The following is a 24,460-nucleotide window of genomic DNA, read 5'->3' as shown; positions in this document are numbered from 1 at the left end:
TGTGACAACCCCAGGAGACAGTACAAAGATTTGGTTTTTTTGATAGACGATTGCACCTGCAAAACTAACTAAAAATGTATGTGTGTGTGAAATGACTAATTTCTGCTTTCTTCTCCTTTGACATTTCTAAAGTCCATTCCTTCGTCACTCCTTCAGCGAGCTAATCTAGTACCCTGCTAGCCCAGCTCCCTTTCTGCAGGTTCAACTATCTCCTATCACTCAATTAATTCACAGGGGTTTACTGAGCGCCTCTCCCTCCCCATGCTCAGCAGGATTCTAGGAACACAAAGAATTGTTTATAAATGACTAAGAGGTACTAATAAATCCATCTCTGTTCCTAAGTAGCTCACAGTCTAGTCAGGAAGAAAACATGTCAGCAAGTGCCGTATAGTTTGTTAGGCCCTTTAGAAGCCGATGAAAAAGCAATAGTGGAGGACCCAAAAATGGAATGGAAGACCCTAGGATTAAGGCAGAAGTAATCATTCTAAAACATAAATCAATTGTATCACCATCTTGCCTAAAGTCTGTCAGTGGCTTCCCACCTGCCTATGGTGAGAAGTCCAAAGCCCACAGTCTTTAGCATAGACCTGCCGGTTTCACTTGGGATCTATTCTGCTCCCCTAGAGGGCATTTGGAAATGAGTAGTGTACTATTATCTATTGCTGTCTAATAAATTATTCCCTAACTGAGCAGCTTAAAACAACAGATATTTATTATCTCATATGAGCTTCTCTGGATCTGGAATCAGGCTGAGTTAGTTAGCTGAGTGGTTCTGGCTCTAATCAAGTGGTAGCCAGGTGGTCTGTTGGTCAGAAGTATGATCATGTCAATGGGCAGGGGTATCGAGTTCATGCTCACTTACATGGCTGTTGGCAGAAAGCTTCAGTTCAAGGGGCTGTTCAGAGGACATGGCAGCTGGCTTTCCCCTGAGCAAGGTGAATGATTGAGTGATGGATTGATTAAGTGATGTGATGTGATGTGTGTGTGTGTGTGTGTGTGTGTGTGTGTGTGAGAGAGAGAGAGAGAGAGAGAGAGAGAGAGAGAGAGTGAGAGAGAGACCAAGACAGACTCTACAATCTTTTATACCCCAATCTCATCTCAGAAGGGCAATTTATCACTTCTCCTTTATGCTATTGGTCACACAGACAAACTTCGGTACAATGTGGGAGGAGACTATACAAGGGTGTGAATAGGAAGAGTCTGGATGATTGGGGACCATCTTGGAGGCTGGCTGCCAAAAGTAAGAATATTTTTGGTTTGTCGTAGTGACTGGATTTTACTTATTAACATGGGCAAAGACCAAGGATACTAAAATCTTGAACAGGAAAGAATTATAGCCCCTTACCAAACTGTCAACAGTGTTGCCAAATAGTTCTTCTACACTTTGTATATACTGCCTTTTCCTACATGCACACACCTGGCTCTATTCATACCTGGCTTCTCACAGTTCCCTATAAAATCCTAGTCCTTCAGCTTCCACAAATCTTCCTTCTGGCTGCAGTGCCTTCTTTACCTTGGCAACGCTTCCAACTCTCTCTTTAGGATTCAGTACAAATCTCTTCATCTCCTGGATGCATTCCCTGATCACATTAAGCAGGTGAGCCCTTGCTTTTCTCTGCCCTATTCATATATTTGTTATAGCATACACAACTGTAATTACCTTTACCAACCCTTCTCCCCTGGAAGACTGTGAGCCCCTGCAGGAATATGTATTATAATGTTTGTTTAGCCTCAGTGTCCCTATACCTTACACAGTTCCCACACACAGCAAACACTTCTTAATACAAGTTAGTTGAATGAATGACCAAATTAGTGGCATGTTGTCTGTGTTTGTGTACATGTGTGTACAGGGATTGTGCCACTTAAGAGAGAATTGCAGAATGTAAAAGCTTGAGAACAACTGATCTGCTCTGTTCCAATCCAGACTCTGCTTTGTTCCATTTGTTTCACGTTAAAGTACAAATTTGCCTTCACATCCCATAATCTATTTTTTAAATAAACGTTTTATATCTTCGCCAAAAGGATAACCGAAAGTTATATTTTCATAGATCATGTTTATAAATTGTAGGGGGCACTACCTGATTAATACACTTATTTTTCAGAAAATGTTTAAGGGTTTAAGATCCTCCCTAAATCAAGCAAGAATAATCCTGCTTCAGTGCATTTAATGATGTTTAACTGTTGACCTCAAAGAGTTAATATAAATTCTAAAAGTGCTATGTTACAGCCAATAGAATTTATTAAAATGAATCTGCAGTAATAGGACAAAAGGTTACTATCCTAAAAGAGTTATTACAAGCATTAAGTGAGCCAAGTTATGGGCAAGAGCAATCTAAAGCTATGAAGACTGAAGCTTACTATTCTAAAAGAGCTAATGCAATATCCAAATGCAATTACCTAAGGAGTAGTTTATTAACTGAAGCACCTATGCTATTTAGGAATAATTTGGGAGCCTCTTAGGGCTTGGAGTATTGCTCCTGGAGCTGGATTCCAGAATTGTCCAGGTTCATGAATTTCTATTTATGAAAGATTTGGCCTCCCAGTCATGATTGTGCCCTGACAAACTTCTGCCAAACCTTCCAGATGTTGAGTGACTTCCTGGACCTTCACCGGCTCCAAAACTCCTCTGTTATTCTGCTTGGAGACATGACTAGTTCAATGTATGCTCATTTGTTCAGGTAGCCCTTTCAGCAAAGAGCTATTGAATATCAACTATATGTCAGGCGTACATGGATACAGAGGCCAAGAAGACAGACGCTTTTTGTTAGATCGCATGATGTATATGTTCTAGTAGTCAGATATAGAAAATAATAACTTAGCACACTATAACACAACATATAACTATATTTGAGATAAGGATGTGGGCTATGATAAAAATAAAACAAAATAAAGGGCAAGTGAGCAAATTCCCTTAGGAGGCGATATTTAAACTAAGACCTGATCTACAGGAAGGAACTGCCAATGTGAGTATCTGGGGGAAGAGAACTTTAGAGAGAGGGACAGATGGAACACTTTCAAGGTCTCTGTGGATGGAACAAGCTTGATAGGTATGGGAGTTAGAAAGTTAACAAGTGATGTTGAAGCATGTTTAAAGGTTGAGAGTTGCTGTATTAGAGACAGGAAGAGCTAGATCATGAAGGACCTTATAGACTACAGAAAGGAATTTAGATTTTACTCTAAATGCAGTTGAGAGCTATTGGATGGATTTCAAAAACAGAAGTGCATCTGATTTATGCTTTTAAAGTTTTGGGGTTTTGAGCCTCCTATTCTGGTCCTTACCATAACCATTAGCTCCTGAATCTGACATCTGTAACAAAAGGCCTTCAAAGAGGTGGCTTTGGGTTTGCTAATGACACCCTGTCTCTTTTTTCTACGATGTTTATATCTTATGGAACTTTAATACTGAATCCCACCTTGACTCAAGTTCAGGAAGCCCTTTCTCCTAGATTCTGTATTCCAGTTTTACCTGTTGTGTAGACAGGCACTTAATTCTTCAATCATTCTTAGCCTTTGCTAATTCTCTTCTCAGGTCCATATTAGAGAGCTATAAGGAAATTTCACCCTCTCCCCTTGCAAACAACCAACCAACAAACAAACAAACAAGAACAAAACCTAAACAACCAACCAGACAAAACCCCCCAAACGTCAACATCTCAAACCCCACTCTGGACTTCATAAGACTCAAGAAAAGTTGAGTGCATTAGCGCCCCCCTCAAAAAAGTACAATTTTAATACTGCCAAATACCCCTTATTCATTCACTGTCATAACTGATAGTAATTTTCCAAACTGGAGTACACTCAATGGCTATTCTAGACCCAGAACATCCAGTCTGCTTAATAAAGTTCTTAACCTACTAACCTTAGAAAGAAGATCAGTCATTTTAAAGATATTCCTCACCCCTTTCCTCAAAAACATTCTCCTTGACATCATCAAGACCATGCTTTTCCCATGTATGTTCTCTGTGATGGGAAAACATTAAAAACAAACAAGAGTCACCTGGTATAAACAAGTACAGAAGAGGCAGAAGCTCAGTTAAGTAGACGCCTCCTTTGTAATTTATAATTTGTCTTCCTGGGATCAGATGCTTTAGGAAGTGAACTAAATATTTTGTCTTTGAACAACACTGTTTTGAATGACACTTAGACCACAATCAATATTTGAATTAAAAATGTAACAAAAAAAACACACAGTTTCCTTAAACATGAACATTTATTCTTTTCAGGATTAGATAAGCAATAATAGAAAAGTGACTGACTTTTGCCCTGTGTACTCATTTGTTACTTACCTCATGTGCAATGCCCGTTGATTTTGACAATGCTGCATGTAGTAGCCCTCTATAAGACTCTATAGAAGGAAAATAAATTTGAATCTCAACACTGTAAGTGCATTGTGGTAATTAGAAAGACCAAACTATTATAATTAAGTTGTAATTAAAATATGTAACAAAATTCTTAAATTTCTATGAAAGACAAAATAACTACATAGAGCAAAGCAAAGACTTTTACTGTAAAAACTAAATTAAATCTATCCTAGAGATTTAGTTATGTTGTATATAACTGAATGGTAATCAGATTTTTTTGTGATTGTTATGATAACCCCAAAGTTGACTTGTTTCTCCACAAATAGTATTAGAAAACATTTAAGTGATTTATTGCAATATACATTTAAGTCAATTCAAAATAAATAATCCTGTGAATGTTTAACTGAACTGCTGCAATTTTACTTTTGGTAATTTGATCAAGGTTTTTGTGCAAGATCTAGATGTAAGAGATTTGGGGTTTGTAAGCAGTATTCTTCCTCTGTCTCTCAAAACTACACTTAATCAGCTTAGGTTAGAAAGATAACAATCAGAAAGCTTCCCAAGGAAAAAACACAACCCACTTCAAATTTCTCTTTGGAAATGGAACATAGGTTAAAAAATTTTTTTTAAATAATAGTAATACCATTGGCATGCAATCAAAACAGATTTATTAAGAACAAAAGAGCATAACTATTTTAACTCTACTTTAAACTTATCTGTAACCTCCCCTCTTATTAAGAAAAAGAACCAAGATGTCTAACCATATGGTAGAGGCAAATTAACAAAATTTGAGGTGTACAGTTTGAAAATACATCAGGTCAAAATACAAGTGTGAACATTGACAATGAACATGTGTAGCTAACATTTATCCAAGAGGAGAGAGAAATGGAGAAACTTAAGAACATTTAAAAACTATGATTTTTTTTTCCACTCACTGGAATAAACTTTGATATAGGCCAAACAAGTTGTAAATCCCAGTTCAACAAAAACAAATGAGTAAATATAATAGGGAGAACCAGGGAGAAATTGTTATAATAGAGAGGTTAGGAGTTCAGGCTCCTGAATCAGACAGTCCTTGCTTTCAGTCCTTGCTCTATCACTTATTAGCTGTGTGATTTGGAGCAAGTCTCTTATTCTAAGACTCAGTTTCCTCGTGTGTAAAATAGGAATAATACTGGTGAGCTTAAGTGAGATAATGCATATAAAGCACTTGATGCAGTGCCTAATTCATAATTGGTACTAAACAAGTGGTTATTTCCATTCATTCATTCAACATGTATTTATTAGGCATCAGGTATATGCCAAGCATTCTGTTGGCTAATTGGAATATAACAGGAGCAAGATTCTGTTGTCATCAAATTTATAGTTTAGTAAGGAAAGAAAATTAAATAATCTATTACAAGAAAAGTGCTGTGGGAGTATGGGAGTACATGATCATTCTTGAAAAAAGTGGGGGAAGGAGGTAAGCCAGAGAAGGCTGCTTGAAGGACATGATTTTTAAGTGTGAAAATGCAATAATAGACAGGGGTTGAGCAAGAAACAAGGTACAAGAGTGTTCCAAGCAGAGGAAAAAGCTTATGAAAATGGCTATAATTTTTTCAGAGGTTCAGATAGACATATGCTTTTCTCTTCTTCATCTCTGGCCATGCTGTAACCTCTGTCTGGAGCACACTTGAGCCTCTTTGTATTCTCCCTACCCCATCTCACCTTACCCAGACACAGTGGTTACTAACGGTCAAGTGAAGACATGGCCAGGACTTGTAAGGTCGTCTTAGTGCTTTTTAAGCTACATAAAATAATATGGAACTTATCTTCACAGGAAATTGGAGGCTTTTAAGTACATGTACATGAGTGTGTGTGGGTGTGGGTGTGGGTGTCAGACAGTGTTGTTTCCTGGAGGGTTATAGTCCCCATTGCATTTTACTAGGGCAGCATCAAGTTACCTTGGAGAAAGGAGAAATGGATCTTCCTGGGCTGCCGAGAAAAGAGACCCATACATGGAATAGTCCAGAAGCATCAAGTAATAGCGTTAATTTCAGTTTCAGATAGCCCCATGGTCAATGTGCAAACAGTATCTGCCGTGATACTAGACTTTTTTTTTTTTTTTACAATCACAGATAATTTATTATTCAAAAAAAACTGAGGCATAAGCACTCAAGTAAAGAAATTAACAGAAAATATTTTACAAGGGACCTTGAAATACTAGACTATTTGACATATAGATCACAAAGGAAGACTGTACCCAGCAGGATATAAATGTTTAAATGTGCAGAATGTATAGTCCAAAATACTCAGTAATGGCAGTGATGACAACAGAAGCATGACTGTACACTTGAGAAAACTCACAGAAGACTTTATGCCAAATTATGACCCCAAAAATGGACCATTCAGGTCAGAGACAGAAGAGAAACTGGGGAATAACTTGATTTGCCTAGTGTACTCCAGATAAACTCCAAATTCTTCAACCTAACTTACAAGGCCCTCCATGACCTATCCTCTCTTTACCTCCCCTTCCTCATCTCTTACCACATCTCCAAGTTGCTTTATGACTGGTTCTCACTCTCCTCTGCTAATACACATTGTTTTATTTTGCTAGACCATTCTTTTCTTTTTTCCTAGGATAATTCCTCCTCAGCCTGAAGATCTCTCCTTGTATATTGCCTCTTCCAGGAAGCCTTTTCTAAGTATAGTAGGTGCCTCTGTTTCCACTGTCTTAGTACTTATCACAATCCACTCTCTGCCACAGTAAACTCTAACTTCTGAGGGTAAGGATCAGGCTTATCTTGGTATCTTTGATATCTAGCATGGCAATGTTACATGGTAGATATTTAATAGGTGTTTTCTGGAGACTGTATCTGATTGACCAATTGACTTAAAGAGTGAGTGAATGAATAAGGGAAAAAAAGACACACACAGAGTCCCTCCCATCAGGAAGCTTGCACAAGCCTCTTACGTAGCCTCATCCGCCAGAGGGCAGGCAGCAGAAGCAAGAACAACTACAGTCCTGCAGCCTGTGGAACAAAAAACACAGTCACAGAAAGATAGACAAGATGAAAAGGCAGAGAGCTATGTCCCAGTTGAAGGAACAAGATAAAACCCCAGAAAAACAATTAAATGAAGTGGAGATAGGCAAACTTCCAGAAAAAGAATTCGGTATAATGATAGTGAAGATGATCCAGGACCTCAGAAAAACAATGGAGGCAAAGATCGAGAAGATGCAAGAAATGTTTAACAAAGACCTATAAGAATTAAAAAACAAACAACTAGGGCTTCCCTGGTGGCGCAGTGGTTGAGAGTCTGCCTACCGATGCAGGGGACACAGGATCGTGCCCTGGTCCGGGAAGATCCCACATGCCGCGGAGCGGCTAGGCCCGTGAGCCATGGCCACTGAGCCTGCGCGTCCAGAGCCTGTGCTCCGCAATGGGAGAGGCCACAACAGTGAGAGTACCACAAAAAAAAAAAAAAACCTGGAAGAATTAGAGAACAAACAAACAGAGATAAACAATACAATAACTAAAATGAAAAATACACTACAAGGAATCTATAGAAGAATAACTGAAACAGAAAACAGATAAGTGACCTGGAAGACAGAATGATGGAATTCACTGCCACGTAAAGAATAAAGAAAAAGAATGAAAAGAAATGAAGACAGCCTAAGAGAACTCTGGGACAACATTAAACACACCAACATTTGCATTGTAGGGATCCCAGAGGAGAAGAGAGAGAGAAAGGACCCAAGAAAATATTTGAAGAGGTTATAGTCCAAAACGTCCCTAACATGGGAAAGGAAATAGCCACCCAAGTCCAGGAAGTGCAGACAGTGCCAGGCACGATAAACCCAAGGAGAAACATGCTGAGACACATAGTAATCAAACTGACAAAAATTAAAGACAAGGAAAAATTATTAAAAGGAACAGGGGAAAATGACAAATAACATACAAGGGAACTCCCATAGGGTTACCATCTGATTTCTCAGCAAAACTTCTACAAGCCAGAAGGGAGTGGCATGATATATTTAAAGTGATGAAAGGGAATAACCTACAACCAAGATTACTCTACCCAGCAAGGATCTCATTCAGATTCGACAGAGAAATCAAGAGCATTACAGACAAGCAAAAGCTAAGAGAATTCAGCATCACCAAACCAGCTCTATAGCAAATGCTAAAGGAACTTCTCTAAGTGGGCAACACAAGAGAAGAAAAAGACCTATAAAAACAAACCCAAAACAATTAAGAAAATGGTAATCGGAACATACATATGAATAACTACCTTAAACGTAAATGGATTAAATGCTCCAACCAAAAGACATAGACTGGCTGAATGGATACAAAAACAAGACCCATACATATGCTGTCTACAAGAGACCCACTTCAGACCTAGGGACACATAACAGACTGAAAGTGAGGGGATGGAAAAAGATATTCCATGCAAATGGAAATTAAAAGAAAGCTGGAGTAGCAATTCTCATATCAGACAAAATAGACTTTAAAATAAAGAGTGTTACAAGAGACAAAGAAGGACACTACATAATGATCAAGGGATCAATCCAAGAAGAAGATATAACAATTGTAAATATTTATGTACCAAACATAGGAGCACCTCAATACATCAGGCAAATGCTAACAGCCATAAAAGGGTAAATCGACAGTAACAAAATCATCGTAGGGGACTTTAACACCCCACTTTCACCAAAGGACAGATCAACCAAACTGAAAATAAATAAGGAAACACAAGCTTTAAATGACACATTAAACAAGATAGATTTAATTGATATTTACAGTACATTCCATGCAAAAACAACAGAATACTTTCTTCTCAAGTGCTCATGGAACATTCTCCAGGATAGATCATATCTTGGGTCACAAATCAAGCCTTGGTAAATTTAAGAATTGAAATTGTATCAAGTATCTTTTCCAACCACAATGCTGTGAGACTATATATCAATTACAGGAAAAATCTGTAGAAAATACAAACACAAGGAGGCTACTAAATACACTACTGAATAACCAAGAGATCACTAAAGAAATCAAAGAGGAAATCAAAAAATACCTAGAAAAAAATGACAACGAAAACACGACAACCCAAAACCTATGGGATGCAGCAAAAGCGATTCTAAGAGGGAAATTTATAGCAATAAAATCCTACGTCAAAAAACAAGAAACATCGCAAATAAACAACCTAACCTTACACCTAAAGCAATTAGAGAAAGAAGAACAAAAAACCCCCAAAGTTAGCAGAAGGAAAGAAATTATAAAGATCAGATCAGAAATAAATGAAAAAGAAATGAAGAAAACGATGGCAAAGATCACTAAAACTAAAAGCTGGTTCTTTGAGAAGATAGTTAAAATTGATAAACCATTAGCCAGACTCATCAAGAAAAACAGGGAGAAGATTCAGATCAATAGAATTAGAAATGAAAAAGGAGAAGTAACAACTGACACTGCAGAAATACAAAGGATCATGAGACATTACTACAAGCAACTATATGCCAATAAAATGAACAACCTGGAAGAAATGGGCAAATTCTTAGAAAAGCACCACCTTCCGAGACTGAATTAGGAAGAAATAGAAAATATGAACAGACCAATCACAAGCACTGAAATTGAGAGTGTGATTAAAAATCTTCCAACAAACAAAAGCCCAGGATCAGATGACTTCGCAGGCAAATTCTATCAAACATTTAGAGAAGAGCTAACACCTATCCTTCTCAAACTCTTTCAAAGTATAGCAGAGGGAGGAACACTCCCAAACTCATTCTTTGATGCCACCATCACCCTGATACCAAAACCAGACAAAGATGCCACAAAAAAAGAAAAGTACAGACGACTATCACTGATGAGCATAGATGCAAAAATCCTCAACAAAATACTAGCAAACAGAATCCAACAGCACATTAAAAGGATCATACAACATGATCTAGTGGGGTTCATCCCAGGAATGCAAGGATTCTTCAATATATGCAAATCAATCAATGTGATACACCATATTAACAGACTGAAGGAGAAAAACCATATGATCATCTCAGTAGACGCAGAAAAAAGTTTTGACAAAGTTCAAAACCCAATTATGACAAAAACCCTCCAAAAAGTAGGCATAGAGGGAAGTTACCTCAACATAGTAAAGGCCATATACGACAAACCCACAGCAAACATCGTTCTCAATGGTGAAAAACTGAAACCATTTCCACTAAGATCAAGAACCAGACAAGGTTGCACACTCTCACCACTATTATTCAACATAATTTTGCAAGTTTTAGCCACAGCAATCAGAGAAGAAAAAGAAATAAAAGGAATCCAAACTGGAAAAAAAAAGTAAAACTGTCACTGTTTGCAGGTGACATGATACTATACACAGAGAATCCTAAAGATGCTACCAGAAAACTACTAAAGCTAATCAATGAAATTGGTAAAGTAGCAGGGTACAAAATTAATGCACAGAAATATCTTGCATTCCTATACACTAATCATGAAAAATCTGAAAGAGAAATTAAGGAACAAGAACCAGACAAGGTTGCACACTCTCACCACTATTATTCAACATAATTTTGCAAGTTTTAGCCACAGCAATCAGAGAAGAAAAAGAAATAAAAGGAATCAAAAAGGCCTGTATGGAGAACACTATAAGACACTGATGAAAGAAATTAAAGGCGATACAAACAGATGGAGAAATATACCATGTTCTTGGATTGGAAGAATCAACATTATGAAAATGACTATACTACCCACAGCAATCTACAGATTCAATGCAATCCCTATCAAACTACCAATGGCATTTTTCACAGAACTAGAGCAAAAAAATATTAAAATTTGTACAGAAACACAAAAGATTCCAAACAGCCAAAGCAATCCTGAGAAAGTAAAACAGAGCTGGAGGAATCAGGCTCCCTGACTTCAGACTATGCTACAAAGCTACAGTAATTAAGACAGTATGGTACTGGCACAAAAACAGAAATATAGATCAATGAAACAGAATACAAAGCCCAGAGGTAAACCCACATACATATGGTCACCTTATCTTTGATAAAGGAGGCAAGAATATACAATGGAGAAAAGACTGCCTCTTCAATAAATGGTGCTGGGAAAACTAGACAGCTACATATAAAATAATGAAATTAGAACACTCCCTAACACCATACACAAAAATAAACTCAAAATGGATTAAAGACCTAAATGTAAGGCCAGACACTATAAAGCTCTTAGAGGAAAACATAGAACACTCCATGACTTAAATCACAGCAGGATCCTTTTTGACCCACTACCTAGAGAAATGGAAATAAAAACAAAAATAAACAAATGGGACCTAATGAAACTTAAAAGCTTTTGCACAGCAGAGGAAACCATAAACAAGACGAAAAGACAACCCTCAGAATGAGAGAAAATATTTGCAAATGAAGCATGTGACAAAGGATTAGTCTCCAAAATTTACAAGCAGCTCATGCTGCTCAATATCAAAAAAACAAACAACCCAATCCAAAAATGGGCAGAAGACCTAAATAGACATTTCTCCACAGAAGATATAAAGATTGCCAACAAACACATGAAAGGATGCTCAACATACTAATCATTAGAAAAATGCAAATCAAAACTACAATGAGGTATCACCTCACACCAGTCAGAATGGCCATCATCAAAAAATCTACAAAGAATAAATACTGGAGAGTGTGTGGAGAAAAGGGAACCCTCTTGCACTGTTGGTGGAAATGTAAGTTGACACAACCACTATGGAGAACAGTATGGAGGTTCCTTAAAAAACTAAAAATAGAACTGCCCTACGACCCAGCAATCCCACTACTCGGCATATAGCCTGAGAAAACCATAATTCAAAAAGAGTCATGTACCACAATGTTCATTGCAGCTCTATTTACAATAGCCAGGACGTGGAAGCAACCTAAATGTCCATCGACAGATGAATGGATAAAGATGTGGCAAATACATACAATGGAATATTACTCAGACTTAAAAAGAAACGAAATTTAGTTATTTGTAGTGAACTGGGTGGACCTAGAGTCTCTCATACAGAATGAAGCAAGTCGGAAAGAGAAATAGAAATACCGTGTGCTAACACATATATATGGAATATAAAAGAAAATTAATTAATTGATTAAATTAAATTAAATGATTCTGAAGAACCTATGGGCAGGACAGGAATAAAAATGCACACATAGAGAATAAACTTGAGGACACGGGGAGGGGGAAGTGTAAGCTGGGATGAAGTGAGAGAATGGCATGGACATATATACATTAGCAAATGTAAAATAGATAGCTAGTGGGAAGCAGCCACATAGCACAGGGAGATCAGCTCTGTGCTTTGCGACTACCTAGAGGGGTGGGATAGGGAGGGTGGCAAGGAGACGCAAGAGGGAGGAGATATGGGGATATATGTATATGTATAGCTGATTCACTTTGTTATAAAGCAGAAACTAACACACAATTGTAAAGCAATTATACTGCAATAAAGATGTTTATAAAAAATTTCTAGATTAAAAAAAAAGATGTGGCACATATATACAATGGAATATTACTCAGCCATAAAAAGAAACGAAATTGAGTTATTTGTAGTGAGGCGAATGGACCTAGAGACTGTCATACAGAGTGAAGTAAGTCAGAAAGAGAAAAACAAATACCGCATGCTAACACATATATATGGAATGTAAAAAACAACAACAAAAAAGTTCTTAAGAACCTGAAGTCAGGAAAGGTATAAAGACACAGACATAGAGAATGGACTTAAGGACATGGGAAGGGGGAAGGGTAAACTGAGACGAAGTGAGAGAGTGCCATGGAAATATATACACTACCAATAAATAGATAGCTAGTGGGAAGCAGCCACATAATACACGGAGATCAGCTTGGTGCTTTGTGTCCACCTAGAGGGGTGGGATAGGGAGGGTGGGAGGGAGACACAAGAGGGAGGAGATATGGGGATGTATGTATATGTATAGCTGATTCACTTTGTTATACAGCAGAAACTGTCACACCATTGTAAAGCAGTTATACTCCAATAAACATGTTAAAAAAAAAAAAAAGCTAAGAGAATTCAGCACCACCAAACCAGCTCTATAGCAAATGCTAAAGTAACTTCTCTAAGTAGGAAACACAAGAGAAGAAAAAGACCTACAAAAACAAACCCAAAACAATTAAGAAAATGGTAATAGGAGCATACATATCGATAATTACCTTAAATGTGAATGAATTAAATGCTCCAACCAAAAGACACAGGCTCGCTGAATGGATACAAAAACAAGACCCATCTATATGCTGTCTACAAGAGACCCACTTCAGACCTAGGGACGCATACAGAGTGAAAATGAGGGGATGGAAAAAGATATTCCATGCAAATGGAAATCAGACAAAAGATGGAGTAGCAATACTCATATCAGATAAAATAGACATTACAGTAAAGAATGTTACAAGAGACAAGGAAGGACACTACATAATGATCAATGGATCAATCCAAGCAGAAGATATAACAATTATAAATATATATGCACCCAACATCGGAGCACATCAATACATAAGGCAAATGCTAATAGCTATAAAATAGGAAATCAACAGTAACACAATAATAGTGGGGAACTTTAACGCTTCAATTACAACAATGGACAGATCCTCCAGACAGAAAAGTAATAAAGAAACACAAGCTTTAAATGACACAGTAGACCAGATAGATTTAATTGATATTTATAGGACATTCCATCCAAAAAACAGCAGATTACACTCTCTTCTCAAGTGCACATGGAACATTCTCCAGGATAGATCACATCTTGGGTCACAAATCAAGCCTTGGTAAATTTAAGAAAATTGAAATCATATCAAGCATCTTTTGCGACCACAATGCTATGAGATTAGAAATCAATTTCAGTGAAAAAAATGTAAAAAGTACAAATGCATGGAGGCTAAACAATACATTACTAAATAACCAAGAGATGACTGAAGAAATCAAAGAGGAAATCAAAAATTACCTAGAGACAACTGACAATGAAAACACGATGATCCAAAACCTATGGGACACAGAAAAAGCAGTTGTAAGAGGGAAGTTTATAACAATACAATCCTGCCTGAAGAAACAAGAAAAATCTCACATACACAATCTAACCTTACACCTAAGGGAACTAGAGAAAGAAGAACAAACAAAACCAAAGTTAGTAGAAAAAAAGAAATCATAAAGATCATAGCAGAAATAAATGAAATAGAAACAAGCAAAGTAATAGCAAAGATCAATAAAACTAAAATCTGGTTCTTTGAGAAGATAAACAAAATTGGTAAACCTTTACCCAGGCTCATCAAGAAAAAGAGGGAGAGGACTCAAATCAATAAAGTTAGAACTGAAAAAGGGAAGTTACAACAGACACCACGAGAATACAAAGCATGCTAAGAGACCACTACAAGCAACTCTATGCCATTAAAATGTAGCCTGGAAGAAATGGACAAATGTTTAGAAAGGTATAACCTTCCAAGACTGAACCAGGAAGAAATAGAACATGTGAACAGACCAATCACAAATAATGAAATTGAAACTGTGGTTAAAAGTCTTCCAACAAACAAAAGTCCTGGTCCAGATGGCTTCACAGGTGAATTCTATCAAATGTTTAGAGAGGGGCTAACACCCATCTTTCTCAAACTCTTCCAAAAAATTGCAGAGGAAGGAACACTCCCAAACTCATTCTACGAGGCCACCATCACCCTGATACCAAAACCAGACAAAGATACTACAAAAAAAGAAAATTAGAGACCAGTATAATTGGTGAATATGATGCAGAAATCCTCAACAAAATATTAGCAAACAGAATCCAACAATACATTAAAAGGATCATACACCATGATCAAGTGGGATTTATCTCAGGAGTGCAAGGATTCTTCAATACACACAATTCAATCAATGTGATACACCATATCAGCAAACTGAAGAATAAAAACTATATGATCATCTCGATAGATGCAGAAAAAGCTGTTGACAAAATTCAACACCGATTTATGATAAAAACTCTCCAGAAAGTGGGCATAGAGGGAACCTACCTCAACATAGTAAAGGTCATATATGACAAGCCCACAGCAAACAACATATTTTGTCTTTGAACAACACTGTTTTGAATGACACTTAGACCACAATCAATATTTGAATTAAAAATGTAACAAAAAAAACACACAGTTTCCTTAAACATGAACATTTATTCTTTTCAGGATTAGATAAGCAATAATAGAAAAGTGACTGACTTTTGCCCTGTGTACTCATTTGTTACTTACCTCATGTGCAATGCCCGTTGATTTTGACAATGCTGCATGTAGTAGCCCTCTATAAGACTCTATAGAAGGAAAATAAATTTGAATCTCAACACTGTAAGTGCATTGTGGTAATTAGAAAGACCAAACATGTTCTTGGATTGGAAGAATCAATATTGTGAAAATGACTACACTACTCAAAGCAATCTACAGATTTAATGCAATCCCTATGAAATCACCAATGGCATTTTTTACAGAACTAGAGCAAAAAATATTAAAATTTGTATGGAGACAAAAAAGACCTCGAATAGCCAAAGCAATCTTGAGGGAAAAAAGTGGAGCTGGAGGAATTAGACTCCCTGACTTCAGACTATACTACAAAGCTACAGTAATTAAGACAATATGGTACTGGCACAAAAACAGAAATATAGATCAATGGAACAGGTTAGAAAGCCCAGAGATAAACCCATGCACCTATCGTCAACTAATCTGTGACAAAGGAGGCAAGGATATACAATGGAGAAAAGGCAGTCTCTTCAATAAGTGGTGCTAGGAAAACTGGACAGCTACATGTAAAAGAATGAAATTAGAGCACTCCCTAATACCATACACAAAAGTAAACTCAAAATGGATTAAAGACCTAAATGTAAGGCCAGACTCTATAAAACTCTTAGCGGAAGACATAGGAAGAACACTCTTTGACATAAATCACAGCAAGATCTTTTTTGACCCACCTCCTAGAGTAATGGGAATAACAACAAAAATAAACAAATGGGACCTAATGAAACTTCAAAGCTTTTGCACAGCAAAGGAAACTATAAACAAGACGAAAAGACAACCCTCAGAATGGGAGAAAATATTTGCAAATGAATCAACAGACAAAGGATTAATCGCCAAAATATATAAACAGCTCATGCAGCTCAATATCAAAAAATCAGACAACCCTATCAAAAAATGGGCAGAAGACCTAAATAGACGTTTCTCCAAAGACATACAGATGGTCAAGAGGCACATGAAAAGCTGCTCAACATCACTAATTATTAGAGAAATGCAAATCAAAACTACAATGTGGTATCACCTCACACCAACTAGAATGGGCATCATCAGAAAATCTACAAACAACAAATGCTGGAGAGTGTGTGGAGAAAAAGGAACCCTCTTGCACTGTTGGTGGGAATGATATAGCCACTATGGAGAACAGTATAGAGGTTCCTTAAAAAACTAAAAATAGAATTACCATATGACCCAGCAATCCCACTACTGGGCATATACCCAGAGAAAACCATAATTCAAAAGGACACATGCACCTCATTGTTCATTGCAGCACTATTTACAATAGCCAGGTCATGGAAGCAACCTAAATGCCCATCAACAGATGAATGGATAAAGAAGATGTGGTACATATATACAACGGAATATTACTCAGCCATAAAAAGGAACGAAGTTGGGTCATTTTTAGAGACATGCATGGACCTTGAGACTGTCATACAGAGTGAAGCAAGTCAGAAAGAGAAAAACAAATATCATATATTAATGCATATATGTGGAATCTAGAAAAATAGTACAGATGAACCAGTTTGCAAGGCAGAAATAGAGACACAGATGTAGAGAACAAACGTATGGACACCAAGGGGGGAAAAGGGGAGGTGGGAGGCGGTGGTGGGATGAACTGGGAGATTGGGATTGACATATATACACTAATATGTATAAAATAGATAACTAATAAGAACCTGCTGTATAAAAAATAAATAAAATTTAAAACACACACACACACACAAAAACCAAAAATTAAAATGTCAAAAAAACCTCAGTAGCATGGATAAAAGAAAGAAGGAGGAGCAGGACACTCTATTGATGCTTTACCAATAGTGTTTACAAAGAATTAACCACCCATTATTTATCTTATTTAAGTCTTACAAAACCTTGATAAATTGACATAATTATCCCTGTTTTATAGGCAATGAATTTAAGCCTCAGAAAAATTAATGCCTTGCTGAAGACTAAACTGATAGTACGTAGAAGAGCTTGGAATAGAATCAAATTAGAAATAGTAAGATTTTGAGTTAGAGAGTAAAGTGTAAATACAAAAATATTTTTAAGGAGTTGTAGAAGAAGATAGATTACTGGGTAGACTCACTTGTATTGATATTTACAGTGAAACAAATATGGTCACCTTTGATGCCAGTATAAACTTTGATGTTCCACAGTTTTATGGACGTGATATAATAATTGTACTTTTTTAAAACTTCAAAACATGTGGGTAAAAGTATTGTGGTCTAACTAGTATTTGAATCCTGGATAAAGCATGTACTTTTCTGCTTGGGTCATGTGGTCATGAGTTGTTCACTATGGGAAAGCTGAGAGCTGGAAATCCAGCTCCAGATATCCTAGATCTGCTGATTAACAAATATCAGCATTTTGACCAGCAGCATTTGCACAATTTTTCTCAGAGTAAACATATTATTAGGAATGGAAATTTTAAAAAATCTAAATCTCAAATACCTTTAATGCACATTAATTATAATAAATTATAAATGACACCCCCAAGCTTGAGTAACTAGGATATTGAGAGAATAAGAAACTTAAAGTTCCTGATATGAGTATTTTGAAAATACAAAGCAATTGGCCAGGCTTTAACATCAAGTAAATAGTAGAATAGACGTTTGAAGAATATTTATAAGTCAGTCACCTATAAAGACACTAATAGCAAGATTTGGGTGATGTTCCTTTCTTGTTAGATCTTGCTATCATAAAATTTATATCTTATCACCCATAAATGTGGTAATTTATTTGCAAGAAGATCTATGAGATTTTAGTTTTATGATTGTTATTATTAACCTTGAGCTTTTGATGCTTGTTTACTTGGGTGTTATGGAAAATTGTACTTAATCTTTGTGGATTTCTTTTAGGAAACTAGATTTTAAATCATTCATATTTAAGCTGCTGGCAATTACTTAATTGATCTTGTTATAACTGATGCAATTTCTTTACAATAGAATTAAGTCAATATGTACACAAGATTGTTCAGAGTCTCACAGAGTTAGAAATGAATGAATTAATTTTCACTTATGATTAAATAAAAATAGTGTATGAATGTAACAGAAACATCTGTAAAAAATAATATCATTACAATATCAGCAAGAATCTGTGAACTGAAACCAAGTCTCCTAAATTTCTATAAAGGATTACCAGACCCCAGCCAGTTGGGACTAATACCTATGTTCTCGTCTTGTTTTTGAATGATGTGTACTGTCTGAGCTGGGCCCCAAACCCTTGGATGAGATACTCCAGGTACTTTTTCCTACCTCTCTGCTGCCTGGATGCAGAAAACCCTGTGGAAGACTCCAAGACCTTAGAAAATGGTGGAGCTACCTGACAGGAATCTATGTCCCTGACAAATCATAAAGAACAGTCTATGTCCCTGTCACTTCCTAGGTTAGATGGAATGTGAGTGAAAAATAAACCTCTATTGTGTTAAGTCGTTGAGATTTAGGGATAGTCTGTTATGGTAGATAGTCTAACATGAATAATACAGAGGGTGTGAGGAAAACCCCAACCTTGTCTCATGCTTTCCTCTCAGCATCCTCAACCTTGCTGTATATTAAAGTATCATTAATTATGTACCAATTGGTCTAAATAAAGGTGGCTTTGATCTGGATATTGCTAGAAAATCTCTCAGTTGTTTCCAGCATTCCTACAATAAGAAATATGGGTCTAAATTAGAAGTATACAGTGCTTACCATAGGGCCAAAATATTCTCCCTTTGTCCCTTAAAACACTGAAATGATTTTGTTAATGGTTACTGATATTTTCCTCTCCCACAAGGTCCATATTTTCTGCTAAGATATTTATATTAGGCAATTTCCTAAGAGTGGAAAAAGAACAATTTGGGATTCTAGGGAGTCTGGTTTAATGAAAAGCTATATTGGTAGTTAAAACTCATCAAATCATATAATGAAATGCTCATTCCAATTAGAGTTAATCCTCAAGTTATTTGAACTTATAAGATGAATATATTTTCTATTAGTAAACCAAAATTGTATGCTAGCTACCAGATTGATTAATTTTTAGCAATATAAAGTTTCTCATTCTTTAAATGCACAGAAAAAGTTTGATCATGATGGCTAACAAAAGTAGTACAAGTATTTCTGAAGTATTTCTGAAGTAGGGTACACTATTTTCACTTAATTATATCCAGAATCCAAGCATCAGAATAATGAGTCTCTGTTATTCTGAAATAACATTTTTGACTTACTGATTTTATGGATGGATGAAATGTTTCTCTTAATTAATTCAACCTAAGAGGAAGTGAGCATTTTACATTGCAGTATATCTGTCATTTTATAGGTGAGAAAACTGAGATTCAGAGAAGGAAGGTAACTTCCCCAAGGATCCACAGCTGGTAAGTGAGGGTGCTGCAATTTGAACCAGATGAGATTGGCTCTATGGCCTGAGTTTTTAATGACTAAGTCCATTAACCAGAATTTCTCAGACCTGAGATCATGCAGACTGTTGAGAATGTATTTGTGGATCCCTAAGGGTCTATGGACCCTAGATTGAGAAATACTATAATTAAATATTAAACACATATTTAAAATTACTACTCAGCACACATAAACTTCATTATGTAATATCTTGGTCTAATAAAACCATAAACACAAATTTACATAGAAAGTACAACGCAGTTGCATGATGATAAAAGAATCTATCAGATGATCTAAAACGTGTATACATACATGCAAATCTATCTATCCACCTAGTTTTTCAGTTATTGAAGAGTATGGACTTGGTTGGGTACAAATAGAGAGTTTTAGTTTTCTTTAATTACTGCCTTTACAATACTCTTTGGAGCAGTTTCTAAACCTAGGTATGCAAAGCAATATACACCAAGAATTTAAAAGGAATAATGGAGCAAGGATGTGTTCTTTCCTGAGACGGATCTAGCTGAGAATAAATCTGTAGAAGGGACTTCAAGGCAGGTTCCTCCCTTCTACCTTCCTCTCCCTATCTCTTCTATCCTGTTTCACAAAAGAAAGGAATACATCTCAGAAATCTCTCTGGACGTCAAACAAAGTGACTTCAAAATATTGGCTTAAGAAAACAAATCAGTGTCAATGGATAACCAAGGAAATATAAACCATCTCAGGACTTGGGTCTTTTCCTGTCTTACAGATATTTCTGTTAAAAGTGAAAAACTGGCATTTAAAATGGATTGGTATTGATAATTGTTATTTAAAGATCTCACCTCTTCCAGCTTTTCACATTGTCAAAGAATGTATCAATTTTCAGGGAGTTCCATAAGAACAAAGCAAATAACACGTAGGTAAGAAATGTTAAATATCGAAAATAGTTTTTTTCATGTATTTAAATATAAGTAGTTCTTTTAAGCTATTCTCAAGGTTCATCCTTGGGACCTGTCATTAGCTAAAAAGAAAAACTTTGAAGAGTTGAAGCAGTATAGGTTAGTGAAGTAGATCCTTTTAACGTAATTGGAATATTTTTTGAGATTACCAAAATTTTCAAGATACACTGGATAAAACCCACAGGCAAATTTTTTATGCTTTCTTTCAGATTTGGTATGTATTATTCAACAAAGTAGTTAAAACCTATTTTATCAAGTCATATTGTGAAATATTTAATTATTTAATCCTCCTCTTATTTCATCTTATGAAATGACTATTTTCTACCTTTTATTAATAAAAAGTAAAAGTAAATACTAGCCAGACTGGTTAGTTTTGGCAATAGGTAAGTTTCTCTTTATTTAGTTACAAGAAAAATTTGATCACAATAGCTAGTAAAATAATAGAGTTCTTTCTGATTTTGTATAATGCTTTAATTTAACTGTTTGAATGACCAAGCATCAGAGTTTAATACATGTATGTACACACATTTAACAAGGAAATATTTCTAGATAAATAAAGGATTTGTGATCTGAGCTATGTATTACATTGCATTGTTAAAAAATAAGTAATGAGAAATAACACATTGATTTATAACTTTGTTTTATAGCTTATAAAATTGTATGAATTAATCTTGTCTTAAGAGGATGCTATCTTAATCTCATTAAGAATTCATTTCTAAGAATTTATTATATACTTGTAATAAAATTTTACTTTTAGTTATTGTGTTTTGATGAACTTCAGATCATATTGAAACAACTGGGTCCAGAAAAAATACATACTAAGCATACAATTATAGGAAATTTTTAATAAATCACATTTAATTTATATCCATAAACTAGTTCTCTTACCTCCAAACAGACAGGCATAAATCAACAAGTATGCTGCATAAGAAAACGTTCACCTGGGGAGTGAGATACCAGTGTTGACTTCTAATTTCTGGTGGCGGCACTCCTTGAGGTCTTCTCTCTTGGATTTGGTAAGCACCATTTCTTCACTCTTCAGGCAAGGAAGTAAAAATCCGTAGTTTCCTCCTTGGGTAAATAATTCACAACTTGAATAAATTTTGGTTCTCCCTATTTCCTAGGGGTCTGCTTAAATGGACTTGAGGTTGGGATAGGGACTAGGGCAATAATCGGGAATGGGAACCAGCCATCAGGGAGCTAATAGCCTCAGTTATGTTCAACGTTCTTTTAAATGCAGAGAATTGATGCTGCTTTTTTCTCAGCCTTGGGTTTTTAGTTGTTGGAGACAATAAGACAATAAGAGCATTGCGGGCTTCCCTGGTGGCGCAGTGGTTGAGAGTCCGCCTGCCGATGCAGGGGACGCGGGTTCTTGACCCGGTCCGGGAGGATCCCGCATGCCGCGGAGTGGCTGGGCCCATGGGCCATGGCCGCTGAGCCTGTGCGTCCGGAGCCTGTGCTCTGCAATGGGAGAGGCCACAGCAGTGAGAGGCCCGCGTACCACAAAAAAAAAAAAAAAAAAAAAAAAGAACATTGCTACTCAGCTCACATACACAGAATGAAGCATAAATTTTTAAAATTATACAATGAAATGATTGAAAAAACCACAGAATACATCCTCAGATCCAGAGGGGCTGCAGACCCCAACTTCAGGTTCTATAATCAGTATGCTTTCCAACTTTTAGACAGGTGCCATCTAAATCCAAGGTAGCCTGTGAACTGGAGATTACATCAGTCTCCGCAGAATGTCTATACTACTGTTCATAGAACAAATTTCACTGAGATGTATTTTAAAAAATCAAAACAGATTTGACCATTTCTAAATAATCTGCCATTTTATTTAGAAATTTCAGGAAAAATCATGATGAAAATTAAGATTATTATAATAAGCATTGTAGGTTAAAATTCAGAACAACTTTTAGTACTTTAGTATCAATCAATTCTTTAAAACTTTATTAAAGAATAAACATACCAAAACTAGAAGAGAAGAAAAAGCACATATATAGAAATATAATTATCCCAATTAAATTATATTTTTATAGGGAATTCAACAATCTAGATGAAAAGAGTATTTTCAGTATCCAAATATTTTCTAAAAATAATTATCTAACAACATTGCTTTTTTTTTGCTTGTTTTTGGTCACCATTCTCTAATTTATCACTGACGTAATCAAGTTAACATCTCTAGGGTCTAGGAATAGACTTCAACTATATGAAAACAAATGAGTTTTAGAGATACACCAAAGTCCTCTATAATGTAGATATAATAGAGACAAGTATCAATATATTCAGCCTAGGAGATATTAGTAAGAATAAAAACACAGAGAATAGTTTGGGAATATATAAAGAAACCCAGAGAGTTCCCAAGGGATGCTCACGAATCTTGGAGTTTTCAACTTATACCACATTATCCTCTCAGGGTACCATTACGCAGAATTGATTCAGGCCTCACACGTGGAAAGAAGCAAATTCTAAAGTTGATGTGTGACTTTTCCTCTATATCTAAACCAATAACTAAAGATAAACACCATTCAAGGCAAGGCATATATTTGTTAATGTAATAGTATTGCCCAAGAACACAGTATATTATTTCCACGTGTCATTTTCTCATTGATAATAACATCTGATTTATTCAGTGGTCAATTGTTTGGTAAATTCAACATCTGTAACAAATCTGAGAGCCTGATAGTAAATGGAAAAAGTTCTGACCCACTGAAATACCTAGTATTCTAAGATTCATGCATCTTGTGTACTGGCTAGACCCTTGATTGAACATTAGATATAATGAATGCACATTTTTAATACTTGGGTGTCTTACTTCTCTCTCCACATCAAATTAGGAAGAGAACTGGAAGCTTCATTTGAGAATTTGTGCATCCATTCCACAAATATTTTTTTAAACTTATCATGTGCTCAGAATTACACTGACAAACTAAACTGTTATTTAATAACTAACTAACAGTAAGAAAAGAAATAGAGAAGCAACCATACTAAAGCCAAGCATAAAACTGATTATTGTAAAAATGATTCTAAATTGTTAAAAGAAGAGCTTGATACTTTCTGTTTATGTAAGCAAGCAGGTAAATGTTTTTCTTTTAATAAAAAATTTATTTTATTTTCATGTTAGTAGCATTATAACTTAAAATACATATTTTTAAAAAGGTTATTCTTGATACTTAAAGAAACAATTTGTTATCTGAAATTCATTTATTGAAGCAATGTAATTCATAACAGCAGCAGGTGTATGGCAATAATAAGAGGCAGTGTCTCACTGTTTCTTCAGAAACTTTTAGAATTTATTCTTATAAAAATAGTCACCTCTAAAGGCTGGTACAGCAATTTAATAAGCTTGAGATTAATTTTTATTACATTATGTCTCAGAAAATAGACATTGTGAAACAAGGCACAGCCAGGTTCCTGGAGAAACCACAGTGGTTATTTTCAATTGGCTATTTCTATTAGATACAGGAATAGCACTGAGAAGCTTTGAAAATTTAATAGTTTCTGTCCTTCCTAGAGGACTAAATCAGTAGATTGAAATGAAATGTTATGCTGGATTTCAAAATAGAATATTGTGA

At 35.8% G+C, this 24,460-nt stretch overlaps 1 protein-coding gene across 9 annotated transcripts in view; it reads left to right on the top strand.

Annotated features, from left to right (window-relative positions):
- Positions 1 to 24,460, top strand: part of LIN7A (lin-7 homolog A, crumbs cell polarity complex component) — a 238,617-nt gene that overhangs the window by 5,137 nt on the left and 209,020 nt on the right. For 3 of the 9 annotated variants that reach the window (XM_024122876.3, XM_028490414.2, XM_024122877.3), the window contains exons 4-7: positions 1,146 to 1,240; positions 6,921 to 7,066; positions 19,868 to 19,922; positions 21,781 to 21,898. The exons of 1 other annotated variant lie outside the window; for it this stretch is intronic. The gene's annotated coding sequence lies outside the window, so the exon portion shown is untranslated. The remainder of the gene's footprint in view (positions 1 to 1,145; positions 1,241 to 6,920; positions 7,067 to 19,867; positions 19,923 to 21,780; positions 21,899 to 24,460) is intronic. 5 more of the 9 variants (XM_028490418.2, XM_028490415.2, XM_028490417.2 and 2 more) reach the window with 4 other exon arrangements.

The sequence above is a fragment of the Physeter macrocephalus genome, chromosome 6 (genome assembly GCF_002837175.3).
Source record: "Physeter macrocephalus isolate SW-GA chromosome 6, ASM283717v5, whole genome shotgun sequence".
In the NCBI taxonomy this organism is placed as follows: domain Eukaryota; kingdom Metazoa; phylum Chordata; class Mammalia; order Artiodactyla; family Physeteridae; genus Physeter; species Physeter macrocephalus.
The sequence above is the reverse complement of the archived record's forward strand: the minus strand, read 5'-3'. Positions and strand labels throughout refer to the sequence as shown.